General features: G+C 38.0%; 1 protein-coding gene across 1 annotated transcript in view; it reads right to left on the reverse strand.

Annotated features, from left to right (window-relative positions):
* Positions 1-19,170, reverse strand: part of dclk1b (doublecortin-like kinase 1b) — a 62,071-nt gene that overhangs the window by 32,520 nt on the left and 10,381 nt on the right. The window lies entirely within an intron of this gene.

Raw genomic sequence — 19,170 nt, forward strand, 5'->3', positions numbered from 1 at the left:
ACACACATATACACTGACCAATCATAACATTATGACCACCACCTTGTTTCTACGCTCATTGTCCTACTATTGTCCTACTATTTGGGTGGTGGATCATTCTCAGCACTGCAGTAAAACTGATGTGGTGGTAGTGTGTTAGTGTGTGCTGCGCTGGTACGAGTGGATCAGACACAGCAGTGCTACTGGAGTTTTTAAACACCTCAGTGTCACTGCTGGACTGAGAATAGTCCACCAACCACAAATATCCAGCCAACAGCGTCCTGTGGGCAGCGTCCTGTGACCACTGATGAAGGACTAAAGGATGACCAACACAAACTGTGCAGCAACAGATGAGCTATTGTCTCTGACTTTACATCTACAAAGTGGACTGACGAGGTAGGAGTGTCTAACAGAGTGGACAGTGAGTGGACACCGTGTTAAAAAACTCCAGCAGCACTGCTGTGTCTGATCCACTTGTACCGGCGCAACACACACTAACACACCACCACCGCGTCAGTGTTAGTGCAGTGCTGAGAATGATCCACCACCCAAATAGTACCTGCTCTGTGAGGGTCCATGGGGGTCCTGCCCACTGAAAAACAGGGTAAAAGGGGGCTAACAAATGATGCAGAGAAACAGAGTGCACTACAAAGTGCACCTATAAAGTAAGTGGAGCTGATAAAATGGACAATGAGCAAAGAGGTGGTCATAATGTTATGCCTGATCTGTGTATATATATATATATATATATATCTGATGTTGTGAATGGAGAGAACACTCTAAAACATGTCAGGCTTCAGTCCTTGCGGGCCAGAACACTGCAGTCATTAGCATGCTGCCTCATTATACACCTGATTCAGTTTATCAGCTAATTAGCAAAGCCTTCATGAACTGAATTCAGAGCATTAGATGAGGGTAAACTCTAATCTCTATAGCATTTTGGCCCAGAAGGTCCCCAGTTTGACATGCCTGTTCTAGAAGAACATGAGAAAAATATTGTACAACAGTGTGAATGGAGAGAAGACCTCCATTCACCTCAACACCACCTCAAGCAGGGTCAAAGTGCAACAGCGACAGTATGGTTTTTGCCAACTTTGGAGGGTGGATGATCAATTATGCAGTGAAGCAACAATGAGGCAGACATAACGTCATGGCTGACCTTTCCTTTTTTAAAGTATGAATCAGCAGAAGGTCAGATCAGCCTCATTGTGCTCTTCAGAAGTGCCTGACAGAGGAACATTGTGTGAAACTAGAAATGCTCCTAAACTACAAAGAACATACAGGAAAAAAAACAATCAAACAGCAAAAGCATGGAATGAACCATAGCAACTATTTGATTTCATACTGCATTCTACATGCATTCTTAAAAAATGGTTCTTCAAGGGTTCTTCAGTAAATGAACCCTTAACATCCTTAACTTACACAATCACACGAAAGCATAAATGGTTCTTTGCATGGTTAAACAGTTCTCCATGATGGAAAACCTGTACAGTGTAGTATTTTGAAAATTCTCAACAGCATTCAAATCAGGAGGTTGGCTAGGCCATGCTATATGGAAACCTGTCTTGAGTTATTTTGGCTGTATGTTTGAGGTCACTCTCTTGTTGAAATGTCCATCTTCTCCCCTTGCTTGACTAACGAGAAGATTCTCCTCAGACATCTCTTGATACACTGCTCCATTCATGTTTCCTTCGATGACAGATAGTGCCCCAGTACTGCTTGCTGAGAAGCAGCCCCATATCATAATACTCCCACCGCCATGCTTCACTGTGGGTGTGGTGGGATCATGCACACAATTCTTCTTTCTCCAAATATGATTAGATTCATTATTGCCGAATAGTTCTTTTTTGTTTTGTCTGATCAGACTGCACTGATCCAAAAGTGATCTGATATGTCATAATATCTTTGTGTAAATTTTTCATGTGGATCTCTGCGCATCTTTTTTAGCAGATGAGTTTTGTGTGGGATGTACGATGGGAGATGACTGTCTCACAACAACTGCTGTATCATAACTGTAATGTTTGCTTGGGTGTAGTGTGTTAGCTTGGGGCTAAAACATTAGCTCGTGGCCAGAAAAACAGATCAGGGCACAGTAAAGCACAGCTTTTGTTTCAAAACTTGTACTTGTGTAATGCTCTAAAACATTAAAAATGGAAACATAAACATATTAACATAAGGCACATTATCAGCCATGATTTTCTGGGTATCAAATCAAGACACAACCACATCATATTGAATTAAATTTTGAATTTTGTGTTGTTACACCCCCTAGTAGGCTGCTTGTGTAAGCCTTGCTCAAATATTCTTATACTTATTTAGCAAAAAAAAGAAAGTTCATTTGTGCCCTGCTCTCCCCTTTACACCACAATTATAGATTACAATATGACAGTACCACAAAAATATTTAAAAAGGTGAAAATATTACAGATTATTGCAGAAGTACTATTCAGCACCATAGAAATCTTCCAGTATTTTTAAGGATTGATACAGATCCTCTTAGTAAGGCAGAGGTCTTCACTTTTTTTTGGAATCACTGTTCGATGTATCACAGGTCAAGCCAATCAGTTACACCAACAGTTCAAGTAACTACAAAATTATAAAACCTAGAACTGGAAACTGGATTCAACATCTGGAATAGGGTTCTGATTCATTTACCTGACAGACTAAAGTCTTGAAAAAAAGGCAAAAGTTGAGATGTCATCATCTTTGATCTATTCAACACCTACGTGAGCATCCTACTAAATTTAACACAAAAATAACTTGCCCTTTAGCTAAGCTCCTGTAAATGCTTTTAGGAATTCATACTTAACAGGCTGACTCTTAACAGCTTATGTCTGGTAAAGTGTAGCATGATTTTAACATGGTGCCATCTAGTGGACAGACCATAACGCTTGACAGATTGAGTGAGGTAAACAGAATCAGAACACGCTGCTGAAATCGACAAAGAACAGACAACTTCCAAATTCAAACGCCACTTCAAACCAAATGGGATTTGAATAGAATTGATGAGGTCACGAAAAATAACAAAACATGCATAAAAGTTTTTATATCCACATAAGCCTAACAACTAAATCTTTTTTTTTGAGGAAAGAAATTTTTATTTTGGGGTGCAAAATGCTTTGCTTGTGGAAACAAGCTGCGACATAGCAGCCCCTATGCACTCCAGTGTCCCAGTAATTAACAGAGGCTCTTTGTCTCTGTGGTATTCCAACTTGGAGTGGATGAGTTCCAGGCTAAAAACGAGAAGAGTGGACAGTACTGCTGGTGAAGGAACTGAGCAGTTGACACAGTGGTTCAGAAAGTTTTAAATAGGGATGCACTGATATGGGAATTTTGGGCCTCGGCTGATATCTGATACCTTCATGTGCACATATGCTGATGCTGATATATAAAATCCACCTGGACTTACATTACAGAGAAATATAACACTTCTTTGTATATCCTCCTCATTTTATTTTTCCCAGGTATTCTAGCTCCATAGAAGCAGGTACGTCACCACAGTCACTTGTATGTGTTTGTACAGACTTTTCTTTACTTTTTGTGGACTGTAGACACTGTTTCTATTGGTTGGCCATTATTAGAACATTTTCTTTTATCTTTTAATAAACAAAAACATTTTTTTTATTTTATCCTTCTGTTTTAAAACATTAGGTTATAAAAAAGGTACAACTACGTAAATTTCCCCAGGAAAACACTTAATAAAGGTGCACAGTCAGACCTTCAAACCATTGTTGCACCCTTGAAGGTACATTTACATTGTTTGTACCATGATGAACAAAACTGTACTTGCAAAGTGCCTTTATTCTGATAACGTGTAACTCGGTGGTAACCAAAATTTGTGTTTTTATCCATCTGAAAACAGTTTTGTTTGATTTGGAGAGCAGATCAGACCTGCCTGAATTGATGGGAGCACTTCACTACAATTACTCTTTTTATTCTGCTGTTTTTGCATCAGTGACCTTGATTGTTCAACCCACTTGGTCATTTAAAATGTAGCAATGTAAATCAATGCGTATGCTTTATGTTAAAAATACTTTGTTTATTATTATGAATGAACATTAATATTTTCTTCTTTTTTTCACTTTTTGTTTTTACTTCATGCAGAAATCCAGGTGGTTCCAAGAGTTCAGAAACCTATTCATGCACATTTACATACAAGAAACACAGAAAAAGTGCATTGCTTGCTTTGTATCTTGTTATATTGGTGATAATAAATGTGTTCATTGTTCAAAAGCTTACACATTTCATGCACCCAAGTCCAAATGTCCAGTATACTGGACACTGATTTTTATATGCTTCCCAATAAAAAAGTTTGTTATTTAGTACAAGCAGTGAACATGTTTCATGACATTTGTCTGTTTTTAAAGTGTCCAGTCTCAGTACTGTCTCTTCACCAGATCACTTTACAATTGACTATGTATGTATTTACAATTGACGATGTATGGACAGGTGCTGTTCTTAACCCCCTATTTTTCATTAGTAATATAGTTTCCATTGTCTATATTTCACTGTGGTGTAAATAATTCCTCCAATGACACTTATGCATTTAGTGAGTTTTTAAAAATAATTCTGAATTTTACCAAAAGAACCAAACTGTGGTGAAAGACTTCATGATGCACTGAAGCATTTTTAAAGGGCTGTAACTAAATCAAATCACTGTGAGATCAGACATTCCCACCTGTATCTAATTGTATTTTTATCTATATTTTGTGCATGCTCTCACAGAGAGACCGCTTTCCCTGTTCTCCACAAGGTGTCAGCACTGCTTCATTTTTGCACATAACCTCAGCCAAACATTGAAACTCCTGTCACAACACAGCGCAGAACTTTAATTTCCTGCCTCTACATCAGACCAACCTCCAAGCCTGATTTCACCATCAGATCATCATCAGATAAACGCACTCTCAAACATCAAACACTGAGCTGTGAACAGAAAATCTGCAGGAGCCAATAAACTATTGCCAAAACTCAATAACAAAGTGACTTTTTTCCATTTTAAAGTAACCTTAAAACAGATTAAAAGCTGCGGTCAGTTTGGGAAAAGACAGTCTGGACAACAGTTTCATAATGTTTGTCTGGAGCGCAGAATCCAAATCTCCTGGACTTAAGTCTGTCCAATGGCTGGAACGTTCCGATCTAAGAAGCTGCAGAGTCATTAGGTTAATCAGATGATTTCTGAGTTTAATCCACATGTTACTTGTAATAACTATAAATCACTACCTAACCGAACACAAAATCCATCTGTAAAGCAAATAGGTCAGGCAAATGAAAGACTAAGACTGGTGTAAAACCGGATGGTCTGACTGACCAGGCTGCTGCCAAAGCTCAATTCTAAAAGCTGGACAGCTCATTCTCCCCTTGAGTCTGGTGACGATGTATGGACTGGAAGTAAACTAGAAAAAAATATTTTAATTCATTGATTATTTCATCTATCATCCAGTATATGAAAAGTATGGCAGAGTGAGGTTAATTGGCACTGTGTTGATTGTCAAGTCCCAAAAGTCTTTAACTCATTTGTGTGTCAAGACTGCTGAATGATATATATATACACCGATCAGGCATCACATTATGACCACCTCCTTGTTTCTACGCTCATTGTCCATTTTATCAGCTCCACTTACTATATAGGTGCACTTTGTAGTTCTACAATTAGACTGTAGTCCATCTGTTTCTCTGCATACTTTTTTAGCCCCCTTTTACCCTGTTCTTCAGTGGTCAGGACCCCCATGGACCCTCACAGAGCAGGTACTATTTGGGTGGTGGATCTTTCTCAGCACTGCAGCAACACTGACGTGGTGGTGATGTGTTAGTGTGTGTTGCGCTGGTACGAGTGGATCAGACACAGCAGTGCTGCTGGATTTTTTAAACACCTCAGTGTCACTGCTGGACTAAGAATAGTCCACCAACCAAAAATATCCAGCCAACAGCGTCCTGTGACCACTGATGAAGGACTAGAGGATGACTAGCTCATACTGTACAGCAAGAGATGAGCTATCGTCTCTGACTTCGCATCTACAGGGTGGACTAACAACGCAGGTGTGTCTAACACCTGGGCCATTTCTTTTGGTCAATTCTTCAGGAAATTTACACACAATATAAAGGGCTACAGGCATTTTCAAGTTATGTAAAAAACTTTTTTTCCGACAGCAACGATGTGAAGAATACAATTCTATTGTCAGAGTGTTTGTGGTTTTGGCTCTATTGTAAGATTATACTTGCGTCTAAGCATTTTAACATTGAGCCAAGATCACTACAAGAGCTCTAATTGTGAATGACCTAACTTCAGCAAATACTGACATTTATGTAGCTGGATTATCCTAATTTAGGGATTAGGGGCATAAAACAGAGAATGAAAACTGTGACAACCAGCCCAGCCTCCTCTACAGCATGTATAGGTAGCCTCAGTAATGATCATATCTGTGTGCATCCTGAAGCAGTAGAGACACTGACGGATGTACAAGCTTCTCTGAAGTGCTTTAATTGCGGTGATGAATGGCAGTATGCCGACAGAGATGATAAGGAGCTCCTGCAGGGTTGTTTCCTGGCTGACAGGAAGCTTTGGGCTGGGCCATACTTTCAAATGCATGAGCCCCTTAAGCTACAGTAGCACACAGTCTCATCCAGAGATGGATCTTTAAATGCCTTTCAAAAAAGCACTACAACTACAAGCATTACTATGTAGAAATTCAGAGCTGCATTCTGTCCTATCCAGAGAACCAGCAGGTATGAATCCAAACTGGAATCAAATCAAACCTTGAGTAACAGTCTGTGTTTAATATCCAAGAACAGTAAAAGGTTTGGCTATGCGGTATCATGCAATTTGCTATTATATGTAATGAAAAATTCTCTCCAAATCCAAATGATTAATACTGGGTTGAACTACTACACGACACTGAATTACACATTTGTAATTATGTGCAAAGGAAGATGAATAAGCCACACTAAAAATGCATAAAATAATCTTACAGAACCTGACCGATTCACTTTAGTGTCCTTTCTCTGCTTCATTATTCATGGGGCAATTTGCCTTCTGCAAACATTTGAGCATTAAAAACTGATGGAAATAAATAATTCATAGTTATCCGAGGTCTTGTATGCAATGTTTACAAGACCTAAATCAGAAACATGTCAGGAGAACATATTAAAGCATAAACTGTATGAAAGATCTGTTTAGTCTGTTGTAATACTTGAATACAATGGGCCTGACTTGTATAAAATATGCAAGCCAAATAAATCAAACAGCTGAAACTAGGCCTGCACACGGTTTTAAATTTTTTAACATCCTCTTTGTCTGTACTGTCCCAAAATCCCACTCTCACAGCGCTCAGCCTCATTTTGCACATTTCTTCCAGGAATTGTCTAGGAAAGTAACATGAACCATCATAGGCTGCCTTTAACAACAATGAAAAATAGAGTAGAATTAGGGGTGATTTGGCAAAAATATAATCATGATACTTCAAGAAATTTTCACCACAAATAATATTTTTTCTGATATCTGATAAGCTGGAAGAGAATAAGTGGTGACACATTTATGATTTTTATTTTCTCAGAAATAAAGGTGGGAAACTGTCACTGGGGCAGTACCCTCAAGGGTACATCTCAGTACCTTTAGTCAAGGGACATAATTGTACCATAATCCATTGAAATCATATTTTCTAAGTTGTGTTGACTCCACACACCCCGTCTCGTCTCCAGGCTTTTTATTTTATTGTTCTGTTTTAAAATATTTGGTTATGAAAAGGCACAAATATGTACTTTTCACCTGGACAAACTTATTTAAGGTTCACAGTTGGACCTTAAAACGACTCTTATACATTTACATTGTTTGCACCTTGATGAACAAAAAATACACCTGCACAGAACCTTTATTTCTAACAATAACAGTGGGTCCTATCTAAATAAAACAACTCACCGAGGATAGAACTATTATAATGCATTTTAATCATTTTGTAATAGTTTGTCTTCTCCCTCCTCTTGCTGAATAATCTGGGGCAGCGAATTATCACTATAGAAACAATATCACAGATATAGAGACACTGTTAGCAACAGAACTGGTATATTCTTGCAAATGCAAACATTTAGCATTACTAATCTATCAGTCACAACCCTGTGAGATGTTTTGCCAACGATTTGGTTAAACCCTAATATATACAATTTTCCCCTTATTCCAAATGTAGTCCATCTGCCAAGACATGTTTGTTGTTGGAGGTTTGCGTCCTCAGTTTTGCACTGAAGGTATAAGCCTAATGTAGCAAATAAATAATGGAAATTCATCAATCATGAATCAGCATGGCACGCTTATGTCAAACAGCACTGAGTTGTATAGGAATCTCACACAGACTTGCTTACGTAGTTTCTGTCACAGTATGACAGACCGTCATCAACCAACATGGAAAACTGTACACTGCACAGCCCAAACTGGTAACAGACGTCCTGAAGAGGTTTTATCCTCTGATTAAGAGCTTTTCAATCTGTTGCAGATAAACTGAACAGGATATTTTTTGTATTTTGGTCAGTTTGTACAGAATTTGGCTCTAAAACTGTTTCTGTTCCACTATTTGAGAGCACAGGTTACATAAGCAAAGGACAGATATGTTAGAGTGGAGGAGCAGAGAGATGAGCTGAGCATTGATTTTCTCTGCTGGATCAGTGACACAGCAGCAGTCCAGCCAGCCTGCTGTCCCATTGCTGCCCAATCAAGTATCGATCTGCACTCGGCCCTGCCTGCATACTCTCAGGCCAATGGAGTCCACATTTACTGGTGATGGTGGAGCTGTCCATGGTCCTGAATCTGCAGGGCTGTAAAAACACAGTTCTGAATATTTGGGCAATGTTGAGTTTGGAACCTATCCACTGAGAAATCATAGATTTCTAAAGGCATCATCCTGTTTTTGTGCCCATGAGTGATAAAAATAAGGAGTTTCCAAAACTGATGTTCAACAACTGATTAAAAGATGCAGAGAAAATGGGACTCGACCATCAAGACCTGGGAGACTAGCGAAACTGTCCCCATCAGATAAACAGCAATTAAATTTGACCACCCCAGAGTCCAGACCTCACCATCGCTGAATGTGTTTGGGATTACTTGGATTGTAAGTAGCAGAAAATGCAACCAACTTCTGAGACTGAACTTTGGAGGTGTGGAAAAATATCCCTGTAGATTTCTTTAAAGAACTGAAACAAAGTCTTTTGAAAAGTATGGAAGCTGTAATAAAGAGTGGACACATTTTCTGAAACTGCTTATCCTTCTGGGTCCTGGAGGGGGGTGCTGGAGCCTATTCAGCAGTCATTAGGCGGAAAGCAGGATACACCCTGGACAGGTCACCAGTCCATCGCAGGGCTTACATTTATTCAGTAAAATTTAATTTCAAGTAATTTTGGACAATCTGTACTGGTCAGAGAATGTTCAGAGAATCTAATAAATGTATAGGTGAGCTGCTGTTTTTTTTTTTAACTAAAAAATAATAAAAATGCTGCTAGATACTGATAAATAATGATCTAAATTAAACAGGCATACAGCCTGCTTATTCAATGAAGTTGTATCCATTTTTATGGCTAAACAAATGTTTTATTTTTTTCATACATTATTAAAGACTATAAGAGGTTTTATCTAGTTTCAGCACTTCTTTAACCTCAAAAAGTAAAAAGCAATATATTTTCTGATGAAATACTATTTTTTATTTCTGATTTTATTTTTTGCATATTTCCCACCCTTATCCTGATCATTATATAACTGTGACAACCATTTATTTACTTGGATATGGTGCAAAATCCAGAAAAGGACACCACAGGATTTGCAGTGTCTGAGAGCCCTGACATTCCATCATTAGATGAACTAGGCCAGAGCAGAGTGTTACATAATTCCACAAGAAGCAGATATGAGGTACAGCGAGCCCACAAACGCAAGTCAGCACACTGCAGTGACATGTAGACCTATTAGACACGCCCACATGGATTTACAGCAGGGCTGGAGGGGTTCAGTTCAATCACCCTGCACACAATCATCACACCAACATGCTCTGAGCTCCAACAGCATTCAGAAAACATCCTCCTCAAGAAACACAAATTGAATCTTGACAGATGGCGCCTGCTTATGAAATGTTTGTCGATGGGATCTGATTGGCCAAAGTTCAATACTCAGTGACGTGGGTATTGGCAGTAATATTATAATATGATACATGCTAGCATCCCTGTACTATAATACACGATACAGAACAGCAGGCCAGACATAACATAACTGGCTTTTGAAGGTCACATTGAGTTGACTTACAAATCTTTGGGATGATGCCAAGACATACATCCTAAGTTTAGTTGTGTCGCTGGTGTGTTGCAACTGCTGCAAATTGCATGGCAAAACACATCAACTCTCATTTGTATTAGTGCTATGTGATTATTCCATCATAGGGGCAGGTAACATGATGTTTATTGTTCTCATGATAAATGTTAGATTACATATTCATATTCAGTCTTCATTAAAGAAGACTGATTGACTGCAGGACTCCTTGCAGAGAGACTAAAATTAGTCCTATTTCAGTGATTTTGTGCAGTGTGTGAGAGAGAGATTGGTGCTGTTGAAATCTACAAAATGGCAATTTTACAGGTGAAGGAAAAAACTTACTTTATTTTCAATGTAAGTCAATGGAACCAGACTTTTTTCAAAGTTATTTTGGGCCACTTGTTTTGGTCTATTCATAATGGAATTTACACACAATGTAAAAGACAACAAGCACTTTCAAATTAGTGTTCCAGTTTTGTTCCAACAGCAGCGATATATATAACCACTGGATAATAAAACTAAAATATGCTTCCAAAAAAACAACTTGAGTGCAGGTACAGATATAGCAGGACAAAAACTACTTCAGTACAGAGTAACTTATAGAACTGCTTATTTACATTATTTACTCTTTTTGTTGCACTCCTAAAGGGGAATCCTGAATGATTAAAACATCAAGACATAAGCAATATTTTGGCTGATAAACTTAACAACTCAGATTTCAGCAAACACTTTCTTTTTATACTACAAACACATGCACATACTCTTCTGTCATACAGAAAAATACTGTTAACACTTACAGTCTAGGTTACAAAAAGTATTAAATCCTTGTTGTAGAGCCTCATTTAGCAACAATAAACTTTACCAAAAGTTAACTGTAGCTGATCATGTTTGCTCAACAGTTTGGTAGAATTCCTGTCTTCAACCATTGGGCCTCACTCACCAATGCCTTCCTAAGTTTTTTCTTAAATTTGTTCTTGAGAAAAATCCTAAGGAAAAGTCCACGTCAGATTCATGACGTGTTGTTAAACCGCAGAACTGTTCGCACCTTTGTGCTCTTGAGTGTGTTGATTCTCTTCTTACTTAAGAGCAGATCTCAAGTGGGTTTTAAGAAGAAATTTCTTCTTAAGAATGGTTGGTAAATGAGGCCCATTGATATTTCTGAGATTCTTTGGGGCGAACAGCTTCTTTCAGATCATGCTAGACCATCTTAGAAAATACATGTTCACAAGATCCAATCCCCAAAACATGTGGTAGCATTTTAAAGTCCATGACCTACTCTTAAAAGAAATGAACAGTTGTTATGATAATATGGTGATACAGCTACAAAACTCTCCAGAGGACAAAAACTAATGTCTCAGAAGATTAGAAATTAGAAATGCTCTCTCAGATCTAAATGCAATAGCAGATCATCTCGTAAACCACCTGTGTAAATCGGAAATATTGATATAGCCATGACCATATTGATTCTACTCTACACAAGAGTCTGTTCACAATATACTACCATATCAATGTTTTGAACACAGCCTTTGACTGTGTTCACAATAGCATTTTGGTATTCTTCAATGATGCACCTCTTGCTGTTGGACAACAAACGTATGCCGATGAGCAAACAATCTGTTTTACGTTGAAAAGGTTCACCAGACAGTCTTATACTGTGATGTATTCATGCATCAGCTAGTAAGACATGGGGCTGGGCCTTCATGGCAGTCAGCCATGTGGCTGTTGAGCAAGTTGGAGGAGACACTAACCTAATTGCTGCAGTCAGCTCACATCCTGTACAATCCAACTCTAAAGATCTTTAAGGACAGCTCAGAGGGAGCCTTGTCTTTCTTGCTTCCTTCTGTGAAGTAAGAGGGAACCCATAGCAGTCAGCAGTTTTTGCATACATTTGAGTGACTTTCCTGCTCGCATGATTACCGGTTACATGGGAAAAAACATCAGTCTCCGCCCACAAACATGATCACAACAAATCAGCAATGTGTATCAATGTTTTGTTTTTTTTTGACAGATGCTCAAATGTCCTCGTGAGTGCAGTCTTTCAGGACAAATCAGTGTCACATCTGAACAGCAAAGAACTTACTTCTGGATAACGCAGGTAGAGACGCTCTGGTACAACAGGATTTTGTATTGATTCTGAGACTCATTTAGCCAGTATATTAAAAAAACAGAAAGCTTTTTTTTTACTGATCTTCTCAGGTCTAAAACTACAAGACTTGGTGTGATTATTTGAGCACTTTATTAGGAACATCTGTACACCTACTCATTCACTCAATTATCTAATCAGCCAATCCAGTGGTAGCAGTGCAGAAAATCATGCAGATACGGGACAGCAGCTTCAGATAATGTCTACAACAACCATCAGAATAGGGGAAAAATGTGATATGAGTGACTTTGACCGTGGCATGATTGTTGGTGCCAGATGAGCTGGTTTGAGTATTTCTATAACTGCTGATCTATGATTTTCATGCACAACAGTCTTTAGAGTTACTCAGTTAGTCAGAATGGTGCAGTAAAGAAAAACATCCAGTGAGCAGCAGTTCTGTGGACTGAAATGCCTTGTTGATGACCAGGTCAACAGAGAACAGCCAGACTGGTTTGAGCTGACAAAAAAAGGCTACAATAACTCAGATAACCACTCTGTACAATTGGTGTCGAGCAAAAAAGCATCTCAGAATGGACAACGCATCTAACCTTGAGGTGGATGGGCTACAACACCACTTCTGTCAGCCAAGAACAGAAGGCTGAGGCTGTAGTGGGCACAGGAACACCAGCTTATTACTATCTTAATTGATATCAAAAGTTTGAACAGAACATAACATAATCCGTGTAAATCTATTTTTTACTGTGGGACCGCAGTTTGAACTAATTTGGTAGAATGATTATATCTATGGTCTAGGCTGATATCCTTGCCATACTGCAAGCTGTGCAACACTACTAGAAGCCGACTACACTGATCCAGCAGTGTTGACTGAATCCCAGGTCTAGGAGAGATGTGATGGCATCAAACAGACATGCCCTGTAAAAAGGGTAGCTCATCCATCTCACCAACATTGTTTGAAATAATCTCTGAATCATCAAAAACATATTTTCCCACATTACTCAGTCAGAGCTTCAGGCGAAGAGCTCATTAAAAAATGGCGAATGACCCAGTGCCTCATAAACCGCTAAAGAGCTTTTATGTGCTAAAGCCTCTTTTATGAGATTCTGAAAGTGTTTACAAACCCTGATTAAAATATAATGATGGGACATAATCACAATGACAGCTGAGAGCGCTGCAGTACAGAGCCATCTGGGGCAAATAATGCACCTGTGTCAGTTGTGGGGGTATTGTACAAGAAAGTGCATACAGGCTCTTTTCTCTATGCTCTGCACGCACCTGTGCTTCAAACTGAAAGAGTAAACTAGTAAAATGGATGATGGGGTGGTTCTCGGCCCACAGCCTGGATTAATGAAGCTCTTCTAGCTGGAATTACCAAAGAATTCAGCAGAATATATCCACAGGATAATAAATGCTCCTACAAGCACAAATAGTGCAGGAGATTTGCTCTTGTCTCTGTCTTCCCTTTGCAACTTTCTAATAATTAATGTGAACTAATGTTACTCCAAAAGAAACAGACAGATTCAAGGTTATGAAATGTATAGTGTGAGCCCAACAAAAAGACAAGTATGGACACTACAACCTACTTTAGTACAGGTCTGAAATGTAATTATACCAGAATTGGGTACCCTTTGTAAGACAATTGTTACTTTAGTGTTACTTTAGTGTTACCTTTACAAAAAACAAGCTAAGGATAAAATTGTTAGTACAAAAATACGGCTCACGAACCGAGTGATTTACAGAACTGCAGTGGAACTTTTTAGAACTTTTTAGAAGTTCGTTAGGCTCTATTGTTTGTTTTTTGATCCACTCTTAAAATGCCAAAGCAAAGTGTGATCAATTGTAAAGCAGTGCAGATGCTTTCCCCAACAAAATATAATCAAAATAAAGAATAATAATAATAATGATAGTTAATAATAATAATACTTAGTATACTACATATATATTACTATATATATATATAGAGAGAGAGAGAGAGAGAGAGAGAGAGAGAGAGAGAGTATCTATATGGCCATGGTTGTGCAAAAGTCAGAAACCTCACCTCAACTCCTAAAAGTTGTTTTCAGTATTTAGTGTGATCACCTTTTGCCATTTTTCCAGCTTTAGTTTTTTTCAGGAGACTCACGTTTTTTTAAAGAAATCTACAGGAATATTTTTCCACACCTCCAGAGTCTTAAAAGTTGGTTGCATTTTCTGCTTCTGACCACTCAAACAATCACAAACAAATTCAACTGTTACGATCCTGGGGGTATGTGGTGTTTCTTTTGTGCTCTCTCTTTCTCGTTCATCACATATCCCATAGGGTTAACGTCTGGAGGACTCCTGACCAGACCAAGTACCCGAAGCTTTGTTCGTGAACTAATGTGTTATCCTGTTGTATAAATTTGCCTAAATACTTGTAAAGCTCTCTCTTTGTAAGTAAGGGGGTGAGTGTACTTTGTTTTCTCCTGGTCTGGGACAGGGAGGACGCTTTAAAATTGTAATTTTGTTTTGTGTTAGATGAGTTTAGTTATCTTTGGTTTCTAGTTTGTTTTGGCATTAGCTCACGCCCTGTTTTTCTCTTCAATAAGCTCACCTGCATTTGACCAGTTTAAAGGTAGACCTACCGGCTTTTTACAAGGTGGTGCCTTTAACTTGTACAAGATAAAGAAATCAATGCTGATAATTGGTCCATTATTTGGTGGTGTCTTGGTCTGGCAGTTGGATAGCGTAATTTTTTCCCTAGACATCTGAGGTTGCAACACAATGATGTCTAGTTCTGGACTCTGGTGTTCTGAGAACACCAGAAATCCCTTTGTTTGATTTGTAAATTTCCTTTTCTCAGTAAGGGCTTCTTCACAGCTACACATCCTTTCAGACCTGTAGCATTGAGTCATCTTCTCATAGTGGAAAGATGTATTTTCTCTGTATCTTTTACTATTTTTTTGTACTTCACTTTTGAAAACTCTTGCTTTTTCACTTATTTTCCTTTGACCTTCCTCTTCTTTATGCAAGTGGATGATATATCTAATCTCCTCAGAAATATCCCCTGAAAAAAATGAATAACTTCTATTTATTTGACTAGAAATTGAGTAAATGAAGGTTGGCCTCTGACATTTTTTTAAAGAACACTTCAATATATACAGGGTATATATATGCCCCCTCCTGTCATTACATTGCTTGGATATTTGCAATATACACAGTGTGGAAATAAGAGAGTATTTTCCATATTACTTGGAACATCACTCATCTGTTCTGTGGTCAGAGATAAAGCTGTGTAAAGGCAATACGCCAGTGGCAAAGTCAAGGTCGTCTGGCATAAATGGATCTCAGCTCTTTGACGGGTATGTTTTGACAGGCAGGGCAACAAACGTCCCACTCAGAGACAGAAAATGGCTCCATATTACATTAAGAACACAATCTGTGTATACCAAATGAAGCAGCTGTCCCTAGTTAAGACACAATAAGGGAGCGAATCATTCATGGAAATGTCCCGAGCTGTACACAAACACACTGTGCGTAAAAGCCAGAGCCAGGAGCTTGTCCTGACTGGCATTTGGCTCATTCAAGGGCCACTGAGTCATTACATAGCTCGACAGCGAGCAATTACTCAGCTCCAGCTACGACTGAGGAGGAAGCGCTGCGGCCTAAACTTCCATTCAGCTGAGCTCATTCAGAAAGCTCTAAAGCCGCAACCCACGCAAACTCAGAAAACATCGCAGAGCTGACACGCTTTCCACCCCCTGAGGAGAAGAGCCATGTACTCTCAGCCAGTCAGCCCTATCCGGCCTTTATACTGCATCCAACGCTGCCTCAGGAAATCCAATTAGCATGCAGACTAATGTATGAGTGTGACTGCAATGGGAGTTTGCAGCTTGATTCAGCCAAGGCTGCAGTAAATATGCAAAAAACCAGAGGGAAAATGGCTGGATTTCAGGCCATCTTACAGCACCCTAAAGGTAAGCTTTTAACCCTTAAAAAATAAATCATTGCTAACATAATTCATTTTTAAGCATTTCTCACTCTTATACTGTAAAAAAGCATATACTGGCAGGCAAAACTGTTTTAAAACTAGTCAATATATGTAATAATTCTCATTTTGAGATCGTTGCAAGAACAATTCTGTTATAAGATCTTAATTTTAGACATTTTACTTGTTTTAGATCATTTTATCTAGTGAAACTGATTTATTTTACAGATAATTTTACATAAAAATAGTGGATAATGTTGCTTGCTTCAAACACTATTTATTAAAACAAGCAAATTATCTGTCAATAGAATGACATTGTCTACATAAAAATATTGAATATAACAATTATGAGTAAAAAAACATGGAAAAATAGGTTATAATAGCCTGTTAACAGTAAAAGAATGTTTTCTTAATGATGGTAAAAATCTGTAAAATTAGTCATTAAAAATACTACCTTTTTTATTTTTTGTGAATTTGCATATTATACTATTTAACAATGACAATAATAACTTCTACGGTTTAGTCTGAGAGTAAGGCAGAAACAATGGGGTGATCCACTATAACCAGCCATAACTCCAATGTCATGACAGCTGCACACTGTTTGTGCTATGAACTTCTCACTTATCCATCAAAAGCACTTAACCATCACATGTAGAGGCCCTGAGTCATCATATTCATGCTCTAAACAAAGAGTGTCTCAAACAAATGCCTGTCGATACATATCCAACATTAATGACCCCCTAATGCCATTCAGAGCTGCTCCTGCTGAAACATTTAGAGCAGCTGAGTGATGAATGTGAGCTCAGGGCACAGAAATGCATCCGACTGCTGTAAACACTCCCCTATAATGGAGTTATACATTGCAAACTGCATGGTGTACTGTATACAGACAGTGAAGAATCTTATTATGTGAAGCTACTGGAACTGTCTGTTTGTGGATAAACATAGTAGCTGCTTATAAAAGCAAGATACAGATGGTTTTGACAATTAATCGAGTAATCAGATTGTACATTAGGACACTAAAATGTACTTGGAAAGCCAGGCAGCCTTTCAAAGACTGCAAAATTCTGAACAATATAAACTAGGAGAAAAATGTAAAAACAATATGGGACAGATGTTCATATAAGTGCAGGAACAGCGAAAAATGTGCATTAATGCCACGACAATATGCACCCACAATGCACCTGAATTTAACATGCAATTTACTAAGACTGCAGCACAATTCACTTTTAGGTATTTCTCACTCGTACACTACAAAAACAAAACGAATATATTGGCAAGCGAATTCATCTTAAATCTAGTCAATATATGTAATTTTTCTCATTTCGTTGCACGAATATTTTTGTTGTACGATTATCTTAATTCAGTTTTACTTGTTTTAGATCATTTTATCTAGTGAAACTGAAAGCTGATCATGCAAACTGTGTGCAGTCTTGCCCACTAACTGTAGAGTTTAAAACTGACAGTGAAATACTGGAGCTGTGAAAACAGAAAACGAAAGTTCACTGACGAAGAATAAGACATGTTATTAATGAACGAATGACATTATTTACCCACTAAAACACTCTACAGAGGTGCAACACTGTATCATCTTCAAATGATTAGCAAAGCTGTTACTTGCACTGTAATAGCAAAATCTAACAAGTGAACCCCTGAGAACATCCTTGCTGACATCACCACCCCTGCCAATCTCTGCTTCATTTACATTTTTTTTTTACATATGTACACCTGTTCTGGGAAGTTTACACAGTTTTATACTGCTTTTAAATATTCTGTCAGCACACGTTAGAGGCTAAACTAAAATCGTACTTTTGTAAGGTACAAACATTCAAACAAACATTCACCCATCAGGTTATTATGATTAATGTGTCAACAATTATGGCATTTTCACTTGTTTCAAACTAGCCTCCTCTTACAGGGATTTTGAGATGGTATTTGATGTTGTTTGAGAGCCTTCGTAGTGCTGAAATTTAGGGGGCTAATTTGTGTATAGTTAAAAATGGAAATAAATTCTGATCTGTCGTTTGGTGAGCAGACTCAGCTCACAATAGTTTTATTACACTGTGAATATTTTGATTCTCAGATTTTAGCAGGTTTTGAGAGAAATGGAGTCCCTGCATCTAAACATTATGCTTGGAAACAGAATATTCTTCACTTATCTCATATGTAAGATGCTACAATGCTTACTATAAAGGTTATATAGGGTGATATTGGTACTTATTTCAAGAAATCTGTAAGTAAATGTTGCTTACACTATTGGCAGATTTTCAGATCTCGTTTTTAATATTATTCTAGTTTTTGTGAATAGCATTTTTGCAGTGTAGTGGCTGTGCCTGATTCCACAGTTAAAATAAGGCTCTCAACTACACGTCTTTTGACAATCTAAGGCAAATTTATGCTTTGTTTTAAAAGGCTGAGGAAAATAAACAAAAAAGTGACCAACATGAGTTGCTCAAATTTTAGTAGACTGAGTGGAATATGTAATAACTCATATGAGTAATATCTGAACTCACTTTGTGTGCGATCCTCTCACATTTTTATACGTATCGTTAAACGTAATCTAAAACTAGCGCAAAAGTACGTCAGGTTCTTCCTCCTGTATTCTGTATATATTTAAGTGACTTAGATAATAGGATGTATTAGGGGTGGGAATCTTTAGGCACCTCACGATTCGATTCGATTACGATTCAGAGGGCTGCGATGCGATTATAAAACGATTATCGATGCATCTCGATGCATCTTTTTTCTCTATACATGATTTTTATCTTCCCACTGTCTGAGGACTTGGTAGTTTCTAAAGCAAAGTATTTGTAATGATCCATAATGTAAATGCATTACGGATCATTACAAATACTTTGCTTTAATTATC

This window comes from Colossoma macropomum, unplaced genomic scaffold (genome assembly GCF_904425465.1).
Source record: "Colossoma macropomum unplaced genomic scaffold, Colossoma_macropomum, whole genome shotgun sequence".
Taxonomy (NCBI): Eukaryota; Metazoa; Chordata; class Actinopteri; order Characiformes; family Serrasalmidae; genus Colossoma; species Colossoma macropomum.